Consider the following 21,652-nt stretch of genomic DNA (forward strand, 5'->3'; position numbering starts at 1 on the left):
GTATTATGTGACAGACATTGGTTTCAGTGGTGGGGACATAGAGGGGAAAACTCAGAATTCATGCCTCACAGAACTCATAATTCTGTTGGGTGAAACACATACACATATAGAACATGTTAAACATGAATATAGCAATTAAAAAGAAATACTATAGGATATTTTGGAGAATAACTTCATTTAAGAATTACTTTCCAGTATTTTCCACAAAGCAGATATGCTCATTTTGAAAGGAAATGTACTTGATACTTTTTACTTTCCCACTTTTTTGTTTTCTTTAAAAAAATTGTTTCTCTAGAGATGGGGTCTTACTATGTTGCCCAGGCTGACCTCAAACTCCTGAGCTTAAGCTCCAGCCTCAGCCTCTGGAGTAGCTGGGCTACGGGCATGCTCCACTGCACCTACACAGCCCCCTTTTCTTCCTCAAAGGAAAAAAAAAAAAAAACCTCAGCTCGACTCCAGGCACTATTTGTCCTTAATGTCTTTTCTGACAGCCTGTGTCCAAGAATCATGAAGTGACAAAAGTGCACCCGAAACAAAGTAGCATTCCAATCATGTCATTATTTTTTACGGCAGTTGACCTTGCGAAGGTGATATAATTGCTTTGAGCCTCTTTATCTATAAAATTGGAGTGATAAAATCTTCATTGTCTTTCTCTAGATTTGCATAAAGGCCTAGGTGAAAACTGCTTGTAAGAGTGTTGTAAAGTACAGCATAATCTAGGAAATACAAGGAAGTACTATTTGTTCCTTAATTTTCAAAAGACCCTCATTTATGCTTAAGTACATAGGATCAGCATGCATGTGTCTGCGTGTTTTTAAATGGGCAACAAGAGGGTTTAAGATCCAGGTTGGGAAATGTTTGTGTACAAATTCCATACCTATACATATGCTTTTAAAAAGTAGGATGAATTTCTCAGTGCATGTTAATGAATTTGAGTCTATCAGCGCTGCCCCACACCCCCCCAGGCTCCTTTTTTGAGAGAGAGTGTCACTCTGTCACTTAGGCTAGAGTGTGGTGGCACGGACACACCCCACTTGCAGCCTTGACCTCCTGGACTCAAGCAATCCTACTGCCTCAGCCTCCTATGTAGCTGGGACCACTGGTGTATGGCACCATGCCAAGCTCATATATATATATATATATATATATATATATATATATATATATATACATTTGTAGAGATAGGCTCTTGCCATTTTATGCAGGCTGGTCTTGAACTCCTGGGCTCAAGAGATCCTCCCCAAGCCAGCTTTTACATAAGTAAGTCAATTAGTTTCCTTTTGATACAGTGGCAAGCATGATGGGGAGATTTTTCGCTCTTTCTTGATGTTTTTAACAGTAATGTCTATGTAGGATTCAGTAGAGTTATCCCAAATTAAAGATTTCCTGAGGTAGGATAGATTGGAGTAGGATTAGGTGGGGGCGAGGCCTGGGAAAGTGAGTACCATTTTGCAGATCATTTAAACTACTAGATAGACACTGTGTCCAGGACTGTTACACTTATTTTCCCACGTTTGGTGTATCCACATTCCAAGTTTGGCAGACATTTGCTTTTTTGCAGTGTCATTAATCTGTCCTATTCCCACAGCCATATACTACATGCATGTCCAGAGGAATCTCAATGTTTTCACCAGCTCTCTAATCCAAATCAATAAAACTAAACCTCCTTTTCTGGCATTTGAGTAATGTTTTCTTTAAATAGAAACGTTAAAGAATTAATACTTACCAACGTGTTGGTGTTCATGTAACAGTAAATCCCAGGGAATTATTTCCTAGGAAGGAGACTCATGCAGTCCTTCAACTAGGGTTGCATGACCCAACAGCTCATGGAAAGTGAGAGTAGCTGTTGAGGTTAAATCTCAAGGGAGATCTCCATGGGATACATAACTGGCATTTAATGTTTGGACAACACTTGAGAAAGAAAGAAAGGAGGAAAAAAAGGAAGAAAGGAAGGAAGGAAGGAAGAAGAGAAAGGAAGAATAGAGATTCGAATTTCACAGTCTTAGCTAGTTGCCTCTATGCCTTTCACACAAGAAAGAAAGAAAAAGAGAAGCAGAAAAGGAGTGGAAAAAACATTAGTAACAAATTTTTGAAAGAAAGAAAGGCAAACAAAGAAAGAAAGGGAGAGAAAGGAAGAAAGAAAGGGAAAAAAGAAAAAAAAAGAAAGAAAGAAAGAAAAAGAAAAAAGAGAAAGAAAGAGAAAGAAAGAAGGAAGGAAGGAAAGAAAGGATCTACTACTTAAGTTACTACTCGAGTATAGATCTTTATGCTAAGTATTCCACATGTCATTCAGGATGACTCATTTTGGAAGGAATGGGCTTTAAAAATCCCAGGGATTTCAGCGGCTGAATTGAATACACGCACAAATAATCCAAGGGGGAACTCTCACTGAAATGAGAAGAACTTAGCTTTTTAACAGCTCTTTCAAAAAACACACACACTACCGTCATTTTATCTCCTGTACAGAAAACCCGACTCTGTTTCAGCGCAACTGTGAAGTGTGTGTGTGTAGCGCAGGCCAGCGTGCGCTCTCCCAAGACGCAAGGCCAGGAGTCCCTGTGGGCTCCCTTCGTCTCCGCCTCGGGCTGCCGGTCCCGCGCAGGACGCAGCTCTGTCCAGGCAGTGATGACCCCTCTGTCCCCCCACCCCCGGCCCCTCTGTTTTTGGCTCAGCTGCTCTTTGAGACAGCAGCGCTCCCCCTTCTCTGAAAGGGTTCACCGGGCTCCCAGCCACCTGCCTGGATCACAGTTCTCCGGAGACCCCCTTTATTAAGCTGCTGCCGCCGCCGTCTGGCTTTCCTTCTGCCAGCTGCCTCCTCCCCCAGACCTCCTCGGAAGCCCAGTGCAGCAGCCTCGCCACCTGCAGTGCCATCCTCCGCCCGCGCGGCCGTGGAGGGGCAGGTGTCCCGGGCGGGCGCTGTGGCTGCAGGTGCAGCGGAGCCAGGTGGGGCGGGACGTGGGCGCTGTGGACGCAGGAGGAGCCCCTGGGAGCGGCCGCGCCTGGCGGAGGTGGCTCCTGGCCAGGTCTTCCGCGGCCCTGACCCAGCCAAGGGCTCCTTCCAGGGCAGCGGAGGGCGGGGATGCCCCACCAGGTTACAGGGGCGGCTGATCAAGCTGTGACTGCCCCGCGTCCTGAAGCCGCTTCTGTCCAATCTGTTTGCCGCTAGTCTCTTCCTCACTCAGGCTGCGCCCTTGCTATTCAAATAGGATTCGGCCCCCCGCAGCGTTGACACCATCTGGCAGCTTCCCAGAAATGCAGAGGCCCTGGCCTCGCTCTCACCCGCTCAATCAGGAGGTGCGTCCCACCGATCCCCGGGGCCTCCTGTGCGTGTTCACTACTGAGGAGCACCCCAAGCCACCCTTCCTGAAACCAAAGATCTCCCGGGAGTCATTGCCCTGCTCCAACACCTTTCCTAGATTCCCACAGTCCCCACAATTGAGGACACAATCCAACACAGGCCCCAGAAGAACTGGGCCTTCCTTTCCAGGCCGCTTCCAGAGCTGGCTTCCCAGCTGAGCCCCGAGCCTGCCGGCGGGCGCTCCACCTAAACACTGGTGGCTAAAGGAAAAGATACGTTTCCGTATCATCAAAGTGGAATTAATAATAGATGAAAATAAAAAAGCGAGAAATTCTGGACAAAGAAAAAATAAGGTAAGAAGAAGACCATATAACAATCGTTAAGTGTGGTCCCTAAAACGTGTTCTCTGAGGCCCAGGATTAGCAGGAGGCCAAACCTGTGGCTCAGAATTAGCCAGAAGCCAGAGCAGAAAAGGGGGGGCACTACCTTCTCCTCGATGCCCGGCAGCCAGAACATCAAATAAACCGGTGCTCCTGCACAAGAGTGATTCTTGCTACTGACATGGGAGAATTGTTTTCCCTGGGAAATCTGTTAATGAGAAAACACTTTTGCTAAGAGCAGCTGCCATGCTAGTTCGAAAAAGTAAATCCAAGGTCAAGTGCCTCTGTTTCTCCTAATATTTCAGTGTGAGTGAGTCCATGGCATAATTATCTTGCACAACAGTGAAACGGAAATCCAGGAGGTCAACGCAGTGGCATGTAGGGTGCTGCTCCCCCGTGGTCTGGTTTGAACCAGTTATAGGCACTCCTTGGTGGAGGGTGTACCTTGCACTATTTTTACATAAGCAGAGCGTTGAGGTTGAATCCTCTAGAAAGGAACAGAAATGCAGAGTTACTATATTGGTGATTCTGGGTAAATCTGCTGGGTCAGTGGAGAGCAGAGAAAGCCTCACAACTCAGTGTGAACAGAAATCACCTTTCAAACCTCACTTGCCCATCCAGTCTTCCCTTTTTGTTACAATCAGGACTATTTACATGTTTGTTTTAGACCACTGTGTCTCTACTGTGAAGTCCAATATTCTTGAGATAGGCTGCACCTGTCCCTATATTTTGTCATAGGTGAGAATCATAGAGGCCATGGAAGAAGAGTGATTCCTTAAAACTGGCCGAGAAATTTCTTTTATGGTAATGTAAACTCTTTTCAACTTCCCTGACTTTATATAAAAGAAAAACTTCCATTAAAAGACAAACAAACAAAAACAGTCCAGGTGCAGTGGCTCACACCTATAATCTTAGCACTTTGAGAAGCTGAGGTGGGCATATTGCTTGAGCCCAGAAGTCTGAGATTGACCTGGGTAACATAGCGAAACCCTGTTTCTACCAAAAAAAAAAAAAAAAGAAAGAAATTATCCCTGTGTGGTGGTGTGGATGCTTGTAGTCGCAGCTACTCAGGAGGCTGAGGTGGAAAGATTGCTTGAACTCACGAGATTGAGGCTGCAGTCAGCTGGGATTGTGATTACACCACTGCACTCTAGCCTGGGGAACAGAGTGAGACCCTGTCAGAAAAGAAAGGAAGGAAGGAAGGAAGGGAGGGAGGGAGAGAGGGAGGGAGGGAAGGAAAGAGAAAGAAAGAGAGAAAGAGAGAAAGAGAGACTGCAATTCCCTCAGAAGATGAACCTGTTTATTTCTTTATGGTAGCAGGTGTGAACGGACATGGAGATCTTCCTAAACTGTACCACCTTGAGACGAGAGTAAAGAGAAAGGAAAAGGAAGAAGTTCTTAAGCCTAATACATATGAGGCTTTTTTCATTTACCTCCCTTAGTCCTCATGGTAACCTAATAGAGTCAGGATTAGAAATTCTACTTTAATGATAAGGAAACTAAGACTCAGAGGAGTTGAGTCACTTTACTAATGTGACACAGCTAACATGTGGTAAAGCCTGACTCAATTTCAAATTTTCCTGGCTCCAGAGCCCATATGAAAACTCATTTTAACAGAAGTTTATTGAATATCTACCAAATTCAGGATGCTGTCTAGTAGATGAAGGAAGAGCAGCATTTTCAAAAAGTTTGGTTCTCATCTGCAAGGATTTCACAATCTAGGAGAGTCGGGGATGCAGATGGCTAAGTGTATCTGTCCTACGGTGGGAGTGTTTGCATAGGAAGGTTCGTAACAACCTGCTGGGGAAGACAAGGAAGGCAGTGATTCATGCTGACTAGGAGGCCAAGAAAAGCTTCAAAAAGCAAATGATATTTGATGTTGGCTTTGAATGATGAGTAGGATTTCAACAGATGGGGAAGGTGGAAAGAGTATTATTTTCAATTTAAGGAGGCCCCTGGGTGCTCTTTATTCAGTACTAGGTAAGAATCATCTGTACTTAATATTTTACAAAATCAAAGGAGTCACGTTGTCAAATATCAGTAAATATTTAAATTTGTCTCCTGGTCTAAAGTAAATTCATGGACAGTAATGACTGTGCCCTGGTTTTCCTGCATCAGTTCCTGGTGCAATTACCCTCTCATCCCTTGATCATTTCACATTTATGGAATATGGCTTTGTGACCGCCACAATGAATGAAATATAAATGTTAATAAAACTAAAAATTAGCAGGACCTGAACAATCCTCTTATTACATACATTTTAGATATTGCCTATTTAGTGTATTTTGCTGATAATTATAGCACAGTGAATGTAAGTACACATTTTTCTGTGCTTAATGATTGAGTGCATTTTAATATCCTAAGGGTATGGAATTTTGACCATCAATCACACTGTCGACTATTTTAGGGTGAATGCAGTCGTACTTTAGTACTGAGAACCTTGGTGGTTTTCTTGTCTTAGATCAATTTGCTGGGTTTTTTTCTTACCAAGTCCTAGCATGCACTTGCTTATTTATAGCCCTTCTGTTCTATTGCAATTCAAGTGCAGCCGTTTCTCCCTCTGGTAAATTGAAGGTCTTAGTAACAAGGATCTTCATTAACTGAGATTATGAGATAGCAAATGGATAATTGTAACATGTTGTGAGATTCTGTGAGATTCTGATGTGTGGTCTTCTTCCATACTCTCGGCGTAAGTGTGTATGGTCAGTATTATGCTAAACTAAAATCACAGCATCCTGTGGGCAGGGAGCTCATGGCCCACGATCATGCCAGAGATTTGTGTTGGACTTAAACCAAGGCCTCTGTTCCCATAGAAACATAGGCCTAGATCGCCAGTGAGGCTGGGATGCTGAAATACACACAGGACTCTTGGGGAGCTGAATATTGAATGAAGATAAACACAAATGGGATATTTACAACACATTTTCCACTCGTTGGATACTTTGATGGCATCTCGAAGTATTACCTTAAGATGAAATCAAGGCTGGGTGCAGTGGCTCATACCTGTAATCCCAGCACTTTGGGAGGCCGAGGTGGGTGGCTCACGAGGTCAGGAGATCGAGACCATCCTGGCTAACACGGTGAAACCCTGTTTCTACTAAAAACACAAAAAAATTATCCGGGCGTGGTGGCAGGCACCTGTAGTCCCAACTACTCGGGAGGCTGAGGCAGGAGAATGGCGTGAACCCGGGAGGTGGAGGTTGCAGTGAGCCGAGATCATGCCCCTGCACTCCAGCCTGGGCTACAAAGTGACACTCCATCTCAAAAAAAAAAAAAAAAAAAAAAAAGATGAAATCAGGTATATTCACATATAAATAGGGACTACCACTTCATGTAACCTTCAGAGCAAGAGAAGAATGGGTCTATTTCTCATCCTTCCCTCCGTCCCTCCGTCCCTCTTTTCCTCCCTTTCCCCCTCCCTTTTCCCCCCTTTCCTTCTTCCTTTCTTCCTTCTCTCACCTCTCTCTCTTCTTTCCTCCCTCTTTCTCTCCCTCCCTCTCTCTTTCTTTCCTTTCAAAGTCATCCTCATGGCAGGTTTTTCACTGGATTCCTCACTGGCTTTTCTACCAAACCACTGTGGGTGTTTGTGTCTGCCCGGAAAGTGGCTGTTACGCCTTTGCCGCTTCCCCACAACCGAGAGTAGCACTGTGGCAAGCCAAAATTTCCAACAGCATGTCAGGAGTCTGATGCCATTTAATGATATTCAGGCCATGTAGAAAAGAGCAGCTGCCCTGCAGGTGGTATTCCAGAAACGCTCCCCGGCACCCAGCAGGAAGCTGGATAAGTTTAATTCAGTGAAGCAAATTTAATCATTTGCCTCTTTGTAAATGGGGACACAGGAAGAAAAAAAGAGATTTTCTTGGTGGTGTTCTAACAAAACGGCTGCTCCTAATATCACACGTGTTTAAATTCCTCTTTCATGGGATTTGCAGGACTGTATGATTTTCCAGTAGCTGTCAAGGACACAAACAGGTATAATCCCGGGGAGGTGCAGAACCTCCAATCCACAGCTCTGATATCAACCCTTGCAAAGAGCTCTGAAAGCATGGCACATGCATATTAAAGGAAGTAAAATGGATTCAGATGCTTTTGTCCAAGGCCAAAGAAATCCTTCCGCCTTCTGCATTTTTCTTCCTTTACTAATTAGGAGCAGCTTCAATTCATTACATACAAATGCATTTATAGATTTTCAATGTATGTCTGCTTTTCGTTTTAGCAAACCATCTGTAAATTAAATGTACCACAGAAAAAATCTACCAACCTAGGAAACCCTTTAATACTAATTACTACGTAAGGGTAGAAGATTTGGAATAATCTTTTATCATTGCTATCAAAATTTACCACCGGTTTTATGACAAAGTCATTGCGTAGCTTATGTTGACTGTTGTCAGCTCTTGAGGGTTCTGTGGGCTCCCCAGATAGCTCCAGGTCTGTGTCAAGGCTCTCTTCATAAAGAAACATTTAGGTTTAACGAATATCAAAGTTGTTGGATAAAATTGTCTGCATGTTTACATGTGATCTTCCAGAAAGAGGTCACAGTCATTTTATATTGTTCCTATTGCATTTACTTGACGTCTCTTTTTTGGTGAGTAAACTGGAGTTAAATTTCACATACCTGAGGTTATCTGACAAACTGGCTTTAATGAAAATAACGTACTTTCCTTCAAAGTGGAAAGTAAGGCCTGTGTGTGGCCTTACATCTGTGTCAGGCCTCAGTATGCTTATTCTAGTTAATTCTTGAATTTTGGAAGCAAGCAAATATACCTGAATGGGAACTAACTTTCTTTCTTTCTTCTTTCTTTCTTTCTTTTCTTTTCTTTTTTCTTTCTTTCTTTCTCTCTTTCTTTTCCTCCCTTCCTTCCTTCCTTCTTTCCCTCCCTCCCTCCCTCTCTCCCTCCTTTCTTTCTTTCTTTCTTTCTTTCCTTCCTTCCTTCCTTCCTTCCTTCTTTCTTTCTTTCTTCCTTTTCTTTCTCTTTCTCTTTCTTTCTTTCCTTCCTTCCTTCTTTCTTTCTTCCTTTCTTTCTTTCTTCCTTTTCTTTCTCTTTCTCTTTCTTTCTTTCCTTCCTTCCTTCCTTCTTTCTTTCTTCCTTTCTTTCTTTCTTCCTTTTCTTTCTCTTTCTCTCTTTCTTTCTTTCCTTCTTTCTCTTCAAATGGACTCTCACTCTGTCACCCAAGCTGGAGTGCCACGGTATAATCTCAGCTCACTGCAACCTCCACTTCCCGGTTTTAAGTGATTCCCCTGCCTCAGCCTCCCAAGTAGCTAGGACTACAGGAACACACCACCACGCCCGGCTAAATTTTGTATTTTTAGTGGAGACAGGGTTTCACCATTTTGGCCAGGCTGGTCTCGAACTCCTGACCTCAAGTGATCTCCCTCCTTGGCTTCTCAAAGTGCTGGTATTACAGGCATGAGCCACCGTGTCTCGCCTGAATGGGAACTAATTTCTTTATTCTTCATCACCCCCATTATCATCGTTATGACCACTACCACCATTATTGTCATTTAGAATTAATCTTTGGGAGCACGACACTGGACTGCATGGCAGGAAGGTTGTGCATCCTTCTGCTCCACGGGAAGGCCCAGGACCATCAGTTTCCAGGAGCTAGTGGCACTAGCGTTGCTACAAGTGTGGGGCGACTCTCTCCTCCGTAGGCCAGGGCTGATGGTTGAAGGGTCTCTTGCAAATGTGGCTCACAGGGCTTTAGGGTGGGGACAGGAGGAGACCCTTGTACCCCTAGGGATCTACCTGGGCACCCCTTGATGCTCCCTCGCTAAATGGGATCCTAACTGCGGACAGAGAGTAACCCTGGTCTGAGAAGGGGTGTGGCTGGAGGCTGATGAGGGTGTGAGGAGGGAGGTGAGTCACTGAGGCCAGCAGGCAGGTCTGAGCAGGGGGAGGGTCTAGAGAAGAAGCAGAGCATGGGGATAGTGAGTGTTGCTGTGGCTGTGACCAAGAGCAGCAGCAGGGGCTCCAGCTCTGTCTCTACACCACGGTGCCTCATTGCATGGCTTCGACTTGGCTAGGCCATGGTTTCCAGATGTTTGGTCAAACACCAGACTAAATGTGGCTGGGAAGGCATTTTTCAGATGTAATTAACATTTAAATCAGTGGACTCTGGGTAAAGCAGATGAGCCTCCCATCATTTGAAGGTGTTGAAAGGGAAAGACTGAGGTCCCTGGAGAAGAGGAGACTCTGCCTTCAGGTGCCCTTGATGGTAACAGCTCTTCCCTGGGTCTCCAGCCTGCCCTGCACTTTTCAGACTGGCTGACCCCACAGTCATGTGAGCCAATTCCTTTAAAAATAAGTTCCCCCACCGTGTCTGTCTCTATTATCCCGCTGGTTCTGTTTCTGTAATGTAAGAAACCTGAGTGATGCTGGAGTTCCTGTACAGAGAGAGGCCCCTGACTCCTGTGAGCCTCTGCCCACAGGTGTCCTCAGAGGAGTGGGTGGAGCATGTGGAGGGGGTCTGGGTCCACACAGGACCTTTTCAGGGCAGAGCTCACTGCCCAGCTGCATCACAGTGAGGACACAGCCACCTGCAGTGGGTTATGTGGGCAGCTGGTCAGGGAAAGGCCTGGGGCTGGTTCCATCGATAGGAGTCTGCAAAGCCAAGCACTTTTCAGGATGACATCCTCTTACAAAACTCTGATTCTATCTGAAATTGTTTCCACTGCTGTTTTCCTTTTTTTGAGCTGTTTAAAGGGATAGGGAGGATACTTCTCAAATTTTTTTTAGAGAAGGGATTTTTTTAACGATATCTCTTTTTTTCTTCAATTTTGGGATGGAAAAAAGACTTGAAACTTTAATTTTTTGGAGTTCCTTAAAACTTACCCGTCAGGTGTAATAGCTTTGTGTCTCACTCCATAACAGAGATGCTCCAAGAAATACAAATTTCTTCTTGCTTTTCCATAATTCAAGGTAATTTTTTGTTTTGAGTTTTCCATTTAACTGAGCTGGCATAAATTTAATCTCAGATATTTAGGATCCTCTTTTTCCCTATGGCTGGGTCTATGGGCAAATGTTGTAAGACATTGGGGGAAGATGTATCCAGTCCTGAAGTCACTTAAGCTGACAAGTCATGTCCGCTGAGCCCGTCATGATTACACTCAGTCCTGCTGTCAGCCACCAGCGATTGCCTCTGTGTTTCCCCTTATGCCCCCAGGGATGGTCACTCTCTCCTGTACCAGGTACCACACAAGTGGGATCTTCCTGCCTCTCTCTGCAACACCAAAGCACGAACATCTTGTTAACGCTGTCCAAAGCCCCATCTCCTGCGATCCAATTTCGAGTTAATCCCTGTCTTGGCTTTGGTGCATCTGCGGGGTTTCTGCTAGAAATCGAGGCACAGGATCTTCCACTGTCCATAACTCCACTCCCACCTTTTCTCTCCCTTTCTAAACCTTAGAGAATCTTCCTAACAGTGGGCATGTGGCATGATCAGGAGAAAAGAGAAAGCCACTCTTGTCAAACACCATTTCCTGAAACATTTTGTCTCCTGTCTCCTATGTTTCTTTAAGGCATTAGGACTCAGAACTCAAAGCCAGGAGGGGCCTGGCAGGCTGTGTCCTTTTGTGGACCCTGATATATCTCTTCTAGGAGGCTGGGAGTGGGGCGTTTCATCTACCAATTAGCATGAAAAGCAGGATTGGGAGCAGTGAGTATAAAATACAGCAACCCTCATAGGTGCAGCAAACCACCATGGCACATGTATCCCTATGTAACAAACCTGCACATTCTGCACATGTATCCCAGAATTTAAAGTAAAATAAAATTAAAAAAAAAACACAGTGACCAGAGAAAAATAAATCTCCGTGAATATTTTGAATGCCTCTTTCCATCACACAGATGTGAGAAACCCACATTCCAATGGTGATCAGGGGTCCTAATGTTTTGAGGCTTCTCTTTTTTGGATTGTGTTCAACTGATTGATATGACCTGACACTTTTATTCTATGCTTGGAGGAGCCACTTCTTAACTCCCTCTCATTTTCTCTGCCTTCTGCCCTTACTTCTGTGGGCCTATCACAATGCTTGATCATAGAGTAAGTGCACAGAAATATTTGTTAAATAAGTGAATGAATGATTTTAGATTTATTTAAAACTCATAAAACACCACCACCAACAAAAATCCTGTCCCTCGAAGCATCTCCTCGTATGTCTCTTTGTTTGGGTTTACAGATATAAAGCATAGACTTCAATTGTTCTGACACATTACCACGGGCATCTGCCTTATAAAGATGCAGGCGAACAGATGCTAGTGAGCCTCCCACAAATGGTTGTCTGCAAGTAGTGTGTATAAATCAGGCTGTGCAGTCTGGAATCAGTTCAGTACATGCATAGTACACTATTGAAGATTTGCTGATTAAATCACCCAAGCCGAAAACAGTTACAGTAATTCCAGACTCCAGTTGGATTCCAATGTCAAGGCAAATCATTTGTGAGCACTGAGCTCATTTACGCCTGGGAAGTAAACATCACAGGAGAGCTGTTTGCTTTCCATACCACTTTATTGCTCAATCCTTGCATTCATCATTGTGTCTAGCAAATAGCACATCAAAATGCCATTAAATAATGTTGTTGAATAGGTTTTCTTCTTCTGCACAATTGACTATAATATGACCTAATAGATTGTGTTAATACTTCAGTGGAAATTTATGGTCTCTAAAGAATGGTCTGCAAATCCTTTCTCTTTTTCTGTTATTTCAGAAGAGGTGGTTGCTTTAGAGGGATGTAAAATATTATTTTTAAATGTGGAACCAAATGAAAGTTCAAGCCTGACTAGGTAGCTCACTGTAAACCTGAAAGATGATTGCGGTGATGGTGAGGTCTCTAGAGAGGCCAGTTACTTCATGGGAAAAACAATGGGTTTAGTATCAAGGAAATTGAGCTCCCATCTTGCCTGTCCTCCCGGGCACCTTCAGAGTGTTGGCCAACCCAGTTAAGTAATATTTCTGGGTTTTCCATAAGTATAACATGAGAAGTTTGCTCTCTAGTTTCTATGGCTTTATGAACAAGACATGCTAGCTTTGTGGTATTTTTCATATTTATAATTGCTCACTGGCTCCTAAATCAAATAATGCCATTTGAGATAAGGTTGAAAGGCATTGGGTCGTTAGGTTTTGTGGAGATATTACGAAGGTTTCGTAATCAGAGTTGGGCTTACTTTCTTCGATTGTCTTCTGCTAGCAACATAACCCTGGGCATGTTCCTCAATTTCTTTGGTTCAGTTTCTCAACCTGTCAAGTGGTGGTAACGTCACTGAATTTGAAATGTTGTCATAAGAGTCAGAAATAACATACGTAAATCACCAAACAGTCTTTGGTACTTGGTAGGTTTTTTATAAATGTTGGAAATTTTTATTTTTAGCAATTAAATCAATTGCAGTAAAAGAGAAAGGAGGGACATTATCAAAGTCACCAAAGTTTTTAGAACTAAGGGACTGTCAAAAGGAAGAGAGTATCTCAGCGAAGCTTTCTCATGGTTTTGCTTCAGCCTGATTCTTCTATCAGGTGTACATTTTGGGAATCATTAATGATGAGGATGGACAGAATCTATTATTGGCATCAGTTACAAGAAAAGATCGCATATTTGAGTTTCTTGGACTAGCAACTTCACATACGAGTTTCTACAATTAATAGACCCTATTTTTAGAGCAGCTTTAAGTTTATAGAACTTATAGAAAAATGGAATAGTAGCACAGAGAGTTCCCATATCCTTCTCAAGACGTGGTTTCTCCTTGCGTTGCTGTGGCACATTTGTTGCAATTGATAAACCAATATTGACACATTATTACGAATGTTACATAGTTTCTGATAGGATTCCCTCTGTGTTGTACAGTACATTCTGTGGGTTTTGACAAATGCAAAATGTCAGGTATGTGTCATTACAATATGATACAATAGTTTCACTGTACTAAAAATCCCTTATGCTCTACCTTTCCATCACTCCTGTGTATTTACCCAAATGAGTTGAATTATTTTGTTCATACAAAAACCTGTGCATGAATGTTTATAGCAGCTTTATTTATAATTGCTCCAAATTGAAAACAACCATGATGCCCTTCAATAGGTAAATGGATAGACAAACTGTGGCACATCCACACCATGGAATAGTATTCAGTGATAAAAATAAATGAACTAGCAAACCGCCAAAAGACATGGGGACTCTTAAACGCATTGTACTAAGTGAAAGAAACCAATCTGAAAAGGCTACCCACTGTATGATTCCAATTATAGGATGTTCTGGAAGAGGCTACAGACACTAGAAAGATGTATGGTTACCAGTGAGTAGGGGAGAAGGAGGGAGGAAGAGATAGAGCACAGAAGGTTTGTGGGGCAGTAAATTGTCTCGGTGGTACTGTAATGATGGACATTATCTGTTTGTCAGAATCCATGGAATGTAATACAAAAAGAGTTAACCCTCATGTAAACTACAGATTTCAGTTCTTACAGGAATACCTTGTTCTAGTGTGCTTCACTTTATTGTGTATTGTAGATACTGCATTTTTTTTTTCTTTTTACAAATTGGAGGCTTGTGGCAACCCTGTTTTGAGCAAGTCTATTCTCACCAGTTTTCTAAAAGCATGGACTCACTTCTTGTCTCTGTGTCACATTTTGGTAATTCTTGCAATATTTCCAGCTTTTTCATTATGATCGTGTCTGTCATAGCATATCTGTGATCAGTGATCTTTGACGTTATTATTGTTATTGTTTTGGGGCACAACAAACTATGCAGGTGACATTCAGCAAGTGTAATTGATAAATCTGTGCATTGTGACTGGTCCACTTACAGGCTGTTCCCCCATTTCCCTCCCTTCCCTTGGGCCTCCCTATTTGTTGAAACACAGCAATACTAAAATCAGGCCAATTGATATTCTATAGTTGCCTCTAAGTCTTCAAGTGAAAGGAAGAGTCGCATGTCTCTCACTTTAAATCAAAAGCTAGAAATGATGAGCTTAGTGAGGAAGCCATGTTGAAATCCGAGAGAGCAAAGGCTAGGCCTCTTCTGGCAAATAGCCAAGTTTTGAATAAAAAGAAAAAGTTACTTTTGTTCATTTGTTTTTGAGATGGAGTGTTGCTATGTTGTCCAGGCCGGCCTAAAATTCCTGGGCTCAAGTGATCCTCCCTCCTCTGCCTCCCAAGTAGCCTGGACTACAGGCATGTGCTTCTGCACCTGGCTGCAAAGGAAAAATATTATTGGGGGAAACTAAGAATGTTACTCCAGTGAACACAGGAATGATAAGAAAGTGAAACAGCCTCATTGCTGACATGAAGCAAGTTCTAGTGTCCGGGATGGAAGATCAAACAAGCCTCAGCCTTCCTGTTATAGTTTGGGTGTGTGTCCCTGCCCCAGTCTCATGTTGAAATGCAGTCTCATGTTGAATATTGTAATCCCCAGTGTTGAAGGTGGGGCCTGGTAGGAGGTGACTGGATCATGGGAGCAGATTTCTCACGAATGGTTTAGCACCATCCCATTAGCGCTCTCCTTGTGATAGTGACTTCTTATGAGATCTGGTTGTTTATATGACACCTCCCATGCCACTCTCTTGCTTCTGCTCTATGTGATCAGCCTAGTCCCCATTCATCTTCTGCCATAAATATAAGCTTTCTGACGCCTCCCTAGAAGCAGGTGCCAGTGTTATACTTCCTGTACAGCCTGCAGAACCATGAGCCAATTAAATCTCTTTTCTTCATAAATTTCCTATCGTCAAGTATTTCTTTACAGCAATGGCCTAACACATGTCCCTTAAACCAAAGCCTAATCCGGAGCAAGGCCCTAACTTTCTTCAATTCTACGAAGGCTGAAAGAGGTGAGGAAGCCACAGAAGAAATGTTTGAAGCTAGCAGAGGTTGGTTCATGAGGTTTAAGGAATGAATCTGTTCCCAGAACATAAAAGTGCAAGGTGAAATAGCAAGTGCTAATGTAGAAGCTGTGGCAAGTTATCCAGGAGATCTACATAAGATAATTGGTGAAGGTGGCTACATAAACAACAGATTTTCAGTGTCGATGAAACAGCCTACTTTTGGAAGAAGATAACATCTAAGTCTTTAGTAGCTAGAGAGGAGAAGTCAATACAAGGCTTCAAATCTTCAAAGGACAGGCTGACTCTTTTGTTAGGGGCTAATGCATCTGGTGACTGTAAGTTGAAACCGAGGCTCATTTAACATTCTGAAAACCCTAGGGTTCCTTAAGAATTATACTAAATCAACTCTGCTTGTCCTCTGTAAATGGAACAAAAAGCCTATATGACAGCACATCTGTTTGCAGCATAGTTTACTGAATATTATAAGCCCACTGTTGACACCTGCTGCTCTGAGAAATAGATTCCTTCCAAAACATTACTGCTCATTGACAGTGCACCTGGTCTAAAGTGTAGATGTGCAAGGGCCCTGATGTTGTTTTCCTGCCTACTAACACAACACTTACTCTGTGGCCCATGTAACAAGACATAATTTTATGTTGAATTAATTTACCCTCCTACCAACAGTATATAAGCATTCCTTTTTCTCCACAGCCTTGCCAGCATCTGTTATTTTTTTGACTTTTTAGTAATAGCCATTCTGACTGGTGTGAGATGGTATATCTCACTGTGGTTTTGACCTGCAGTTCTCTAATGATCAGTGATGTTGCGCTTTTTGTCACCTGATTGTTGGCCACATGTATGTCTTCTTTTGAAAAGTGTCTTTTCATGTCCTTTGCTTGCATTTTAGTGGGGTTGTTTGATTTCTTGTAAAATTGTTTCAGTTCTTTATAGATGCTGGATAATAGACTTTTGTTGGATACATAGTGTATAAATATTTTCTCCCATTCTGTAAGTTGTCTGTTTACTCTGTTGATAGCTTCTTTTGCTGTGCAGAAGCTCTTTAGTTTAATTAGGTCCCATTTGCCAATTTTTTCTTTTGTTGAAATTGCTTTTGGTGTCTTCATCATGAAATCTTTGCTCATGCCTATGTCCTGAATGGTATTGCCTAGATTGTCTTCTAGGGTATTCATAGTTTTGGGTTTTACATTTAAGTCTCTAATTCAACTTGAATTAGTTTTTGTATATGGTGTAAGGAAGGGGTTCAGGTTTTTTTTTTTTTTTTTTTTTTTTGAGATGGAGTCTCACTGTGTCGCCCAGGCTGGAGTGCAGTGGCGTTATCTCGGCTCACTGCAAGCTCCGCCTCCCCGGTTCATGCCATTCTCCTGCCTCAGCCTCCCAAGTAGCTGGGATTACAGGCACCCGCCACCATGCCCGGCTAATTTTTTGTATTTTTAGTAGAGACAGGGTTTCAACGTGTTAGCCAGGATGGTCTCCATCTCCTGACCTTGTGATCCACCCGCCTTGGCCTCCCAAAGTGCTGGCATTACTGGTGTGAGCCACCACATCCGGCCTGAAGGGGTTCAGTTTTAATCTGTATATGGGTAGCCAGTTATCTCAGCAACAAAAAATAATAATTTAAATATAAAGAAGAAATATAAATAGGAAAAATGCATTTATATACGCTATTAAATAAGAAATAATTCTGGGAGTAATTTTTATATTTTTTATTTTATACACACTCCCCAATAGCATATACATATGTGTATTTGAATATGTAATATGAAATATATGTATATGATTTTTTATATAGTATGAAATAATACTATGAGAATTAACTGAAGTAAAATTTGGAAAGAAAGGAAATCTGTAGAAAGATTTTAGCACAACTATTTAAATAGTATTGCCTCACAAAATTTCAGATCCAGCTATCTATAAAAATTCGTATACACATCATATGTATTATAGACAAAAGAAAGGTAAAGAATTGCTTTTTTTTTTCACAACAAGACTATAAGGTTCAATGCAATTACGTTAAACATTAAAGGGGAAAATGAGGACCTAAAACATTGCATTTAAAGTAAAAATATATAGTTTCCGAATAAGGGTTTGAGGCACTTCCTAAAAAGCAAAATATGCAACTTAGTGCACTGATTTTATGATTTTTAAGGGTATTTAGAGATTTCTGTTGCTTTAACTTTATGATTATGATTATGATTATTTTGAGACGGAGTCTCGCTCTGTTGCCCAGGCTGGAGTGCAGTGGCATGATCTCCCTTCGCTGCAAGCTCCCCCTCCGAGATTCACGCCATTTTCCCACCCCAGCCTCCCGAGTAGCTGGGACTACAGGCAGCCGCCACCACGCCTGGCTAATTTTTTGTATTTTTAGTAAAGACAGGCTTTCACTGTGTTAGCCAGGATGGTTTCGATCTCGTGACCTCGTGATCCTCCCGCCTCGGCCTCCCAAAGTGCTGGGATTACGGGCGTGAGCCACCACGTCTGGCCTAAGTTTATTATCTCAATTTATTTTCTCTATTTTGGCATGCCATACATGTGGCTTCCCTGAGACATTGCTATTAGTATCTAATATTGTAACAGGGGCTCTTTGGAGCCTCAGGAAGGAAAGAAGTAGAGGAAGGAAAGATCCAGCCTGAAGGGTGCAGGGCTGAGGAAGAACTGCAAAGAAGCTCAGTGCTGGCCAGGGCAGTGGGAAGAGTTTGGAGGTGGGTACAGGGACAGGAGGCAAGCGGAGTCTTGCAGGGGTAGTTTGGGGTAGGATTCAATGATAGGGGTTATCACGGGGGTTTCCACGGTGGGACTTGCCCTGTGTGTAGCCACACGGCTCCCTGCCCTGAGATTGGCGTTGATGATGCAGAGGTACTTGGTTATGTATCATGACAATCATCCCATAGTATAATTTGGCTTAATCACGTTTTTCTCCTAATGGTGTCAGTTTTGCGTATAGATGAGACATGGCTTTCTTTGAGGGATGGAAATGTGTAATTATTGCCGGTAATATTCAGTACATTTTACTAATGCATGCTCTAATTTAATTTCCCCATCTTTAGAGTGAGCATGGTTTTGGAGACAGAAGGACATCCTCCTGATTCCTCTCTATGTGATTTTGGACTCATTCAAAACTTTAGCTTCCTTGTCAGGAAAACAGGGAGTTGGTGTGGGACAGATGTGCCACACAGTGGAGCCCATGGCCTGTGAGGTGACTGACAGTAGGAGCTCCACGTCCTACTGGAGAACTAAGCCTCTTCTGAGTGCGGCCTGTCCACGTCCTTCTGTGGACAGAGTTACTACATTCAATTTGAATAGACATTAATTTTTAATTTTGTCTTTACATTTATGTGAAAAGTGTTTTAAACCTGAAAGTGTCATGGATATGGATAGTTTCTCTTTATTAATGGGCATTTTGAGCTCCTGATCCTTTTTGGGTGCAAGATATCTTGAAAGAGGTTCTTTAAATGCATGCGGTGGGAAGCTTGCGCATTTTTGAAACCCAATACACAAGTAATAAGAAATAACTCATATTTGAAATTCCTGTCACAGTGCAAACGTGGCCTTCGTGCCGATGGAGAGGCTGCAAATGAATGATATCTGGGTTCCTAAATACCACGGAGCTCACACACTCGTCCTCCTACAGAGAGTAAGATATAGCTCAGCACTGCCCAGGCCAGAAATAGCTTGAGAGTTTAAATTCCTTCATGGCATTTAGAAACAACAGTTGTAGGGAGAAAGGTCTATAGTCATGGCAATATTGCCTAATGATATTTTTTTCTGAGAGGGTCATTTTATAATATTATTTAAAAGTTTTTTTTAATTAAACAAGCAATGGAAATTTGAACAGAAAAATATGAAATTAAAACAATAAAAATTACCCATAATCACACTAGACTGTGATAACCAAACTGCGAATATTTTGGCTTCATAAGCTTTTAATCTTTTTCCTTAGGTATATAAAAATATTTAAGAACCAAAGAAAATTATATCACAATGGGTATATCAACTTAGTATCAGTTTTACTCATTGAATATGCCAAAGGTAACCTACTTATCCTTTGACTACAAGAGCTTTCTAAATGTCTGTATAATATTACATCAGATGAATGCAATATAATTTATTTTAAATATTTCTTATTGCATATTTAGATTGTTTCTAATTTTTGAGTATGATCAACAATTCTTTGACCAGTATTCCTATAGCTAAGTGCTTATGTTGTAGGTCTGATTATTTCCTTAGTACAAATTTCTAACAGTGGAGTGTCAGTCAAAGGATATGTACAATGTAAACATGTAGATGTGTACTGTCAAATTATCCTCCACCAAGTTCCTAAAATATGCATCTTTACTGTCATGGTGTAACTACCAAAGTCCTGTACCCTTGAAAACATAGATTATTATTTCAGAACATCTTTATCAGTTTAAAAGATAAACTATGCTATCCTCTTGTTGTTAGTAAAGTGCATTTCTTTGATTACTCCCCTTTTACAGAAGAGTAAATGAAGATTCAGTAAGTTTGTGTGAGTTATGCATGGGTGCATAGATAACGCGTGCAGAAAGCAAGCACTTCAGTTTTCCATATTTGAGGTCCTCTCTGGGCCAGTACAGTTCGAGACACTAGAAATTCAAAACCACAGATAATGCCCTCCTGGGCCTGTAGGATGTCCTTGTTAGGTGGCAGGGGCGAGGCCCAACCAGTGCCCACAACAATGTCATAGCCCCAGGTGAGTGTGGGAGGGGAAGTTGTAGAAATATTTTCCAGCCAAAGAAATCAGTGAAGTAAAGATAGGCAGGAGGCAGGCAAAAAGGAGGCAGAACTGGCAGGTTGTGGGGGCAGGAGTGGCCACGGATGAGGAGCCAGGCTTGGCAACACAGGTGCAGGTGGCACCTGTCATAGGCACAGGCGTGGAGATCTGAGGGCGCAGAGGGGAGAACGTGCACCGCCAATGTCAACTGTGTGGAAGCAAACCTGGGCTACATCTAAGAGTCCTGAGAGCAGGGGAGAAGGGAGGAAGAGACAACAGAAGTCCTGGGTGGGAAGCAGAAATATTTCCTGAGTCAATGAAAGAGCCCCAAGCCTCCAGACCTGCCAGGGCTCAAGCGGGCAGCTCCAGATGCCAAGACCTATAATCCAGCAGTTCAGGTTGATTTTGCCAGAGTAGTGTGAAGAGGCGCTGATTTTCCCCTTTAATGTATACCCATACAAAAGGCAGAAGAGTTGTTTGAAAAGCAGGAGATTCACAGTTACAAGCACTTAGGAAGCACAAGAAAAACTGGTAGAAGGGATCTGGGCCCTTCAATGTTGACAGCCTTCTCTAGGAGCCCTGGCTACAACAGAATGAGAAGGATCCTTGGGGGGTATAAAAAGGTGGGAAGGAGAAGAAGCCAAACAAAACACCACCCTCAGGACTACAGAGAAGTATTTCAGGAGATGCATTGATTCCATGTTCTTGTTTCCATAGGTTGCTGTTTTGTAATTTTTTTTACCTTAGGTGAAAGAATTAAGTTTCCTCCCCCACTGTCTGAAGAAAGATATGCCTGTCATGAAGCGTGCCCTTACTTACTTTGAAGGGGACAAGCCTTTTCTAGCTTCAATATTTATTTCCTATTTTGATGGGGAAACTTTTAGGGAAGTAGAAAGAGAGCTTAAAGCCTTGGGGGAGACATTTTACATGCTTGCTAAAAAAATGCATTAAAATATTTAGTACATGTCCTGAATGTAACCCAGCCCTCCAGAGCTATTTTTTCTCACTGTATTAGTCCATTTTCATACTGCAATAAAGAACTGCTTGAGCCTGGGTAATTTATAAAAGAAAGAGGTTTAATTGACTCACAGTTCAGCATGGCTGGGGAGGCCTCAGGAAACTTACAATCATGGTGGAAGGTGAAGGGGAAGCAAGGCACCTTCTACACAAGGTGGCAGAAAGGAGAAGTGCTAAGCAAAGGGGAAGAAGCCCCTTATAAAACCATCTGATCTTGTGAGAACTCACTATCATGAGAACAGCATGGGGGAAACCATCCCCATGATTCAATTACCTCCACCTGGTCTCTCCTTTGACAAATAGGGATTATGGGGATTATGGGGATTACAATTCAAGATGAGATCTGGGTGGGGACACAAAGCCTAACCATATCAGGGGAGGGGGCTCACAACTGAATATTTCA

This window comes from Gorilla gorilla, chromosome 12 (genome assembly GCF_029281585.2).
Source record: "Gorilla gorilla gorilla isolate KB3781 chromosome 12, NHGRI_mGorGor1-v2.1_pri, whole genome shotgun sequence".
In the NCBI taxonomy this organism is placed as follows: domain Eukaryota; kingdom Metazoa; phylum Chordata; class Mammalia; order Primates; family Hominidae; genus Gorilla; species Gorilla gorilla.